Below are 1,039 nucleotides of genomic sequence, written 5' to 3' on the forward strand. Positions count from 1 at the left end.
GGTATCTTCTTCTTCTTCTTTTTTTTTTTTTCCTTTTTACGCTCTTTGCAAGTTGTTTAAGGGAGAGATTTGTGTGTGGTTATTTCAACTTGGGAGGTGATGAAGATGCTCATTCCATGAAAGTTAGCTTGGCTTCTGAAGCAGGGACCTGACTCAACCCAGGGATCAAGGTAAGAGTCTCTAAGACTAAGCAAAATAAGAATTTGGGAGGGGAATGTTTTAGGGATTCATTTTTTCCCCCAGCCATAACATACAAGAGGATTTTATTTCTGGAGTCCAATTTCTCTCTAGACACTTAGTATTTGAGGGGATGCATATTGTTTAAATTGGGTGCATATTTATATTATCGCTAAAGAATTGGGGATTTAAAATGTCTTTTTTGCTCCTTGCACACATTTTGGGGAGCTCATTAGACAGTGCAGCTGGGCCTAATTGGAGATGGGAAATAGGTAGGGAGTGTATCTTGGTCCTAGAAGTTAATTTACTAAGTATTCAATTTTGACCATTTTAGATCCTTTAGGTACAAAAATATCATCCACATGAGCCCAAGGAAGATACATAAAGAAGAGTAACAGATACAGATGGAAAGGTCTCACAAAAGTGGAAGCAAAACTAGCCTGATATGCTACAGGTTTTCTTCCCTGAGGGAGAGCCATGTTCCCAGCTCATCATGAACTTGGTTGATCCAGCACTGAGGCAAAAGAGTAAAAGGTGCGTGTGTATGTGTGGGTGTACAGGAGAGGGAGAGGGAGAGGGAGGGGGAGAGTAAGAGGGAAGAAAAGGGGAGGAAGAGGGGGAGAGAGAGGAGGAGGGGAAGGGGGAAGGGGAACGCGGAGGAAGAGGGAGAGAGGGAATGGGGTTGTATTGTAAGAGGTGGGAAGTGTCTATTATTATTGTTGCCTGTTGTGAGGGGAATTTCTTCCCCATAATTCCTGCTTTCAGGGAGGGGATAAGCTGTTGGTTGGATCGTGCTTTTCTGTGGGGAGGGGGTTAAATCTGCCAGAGGTCCCTGCTCTTGCATGACTTGATTTCTTCCTAT

This window comes from Myotis myotis, unplaced genomic scaffold (assembly GCF_014108235.1).
Source record: "Myotis myotis isolate mMyoMyo1 unplaced genomic scaffold, mMyoMyo1.p scaffold_m19_p_3, whole genome shotgun sequence".
NCBI classification, from domain to species: Eukaryota; Metazoa; Chordata; class Mammalia; order Chiroptera; family Vespertilionidae; genus Myotis; species Myotis myotis.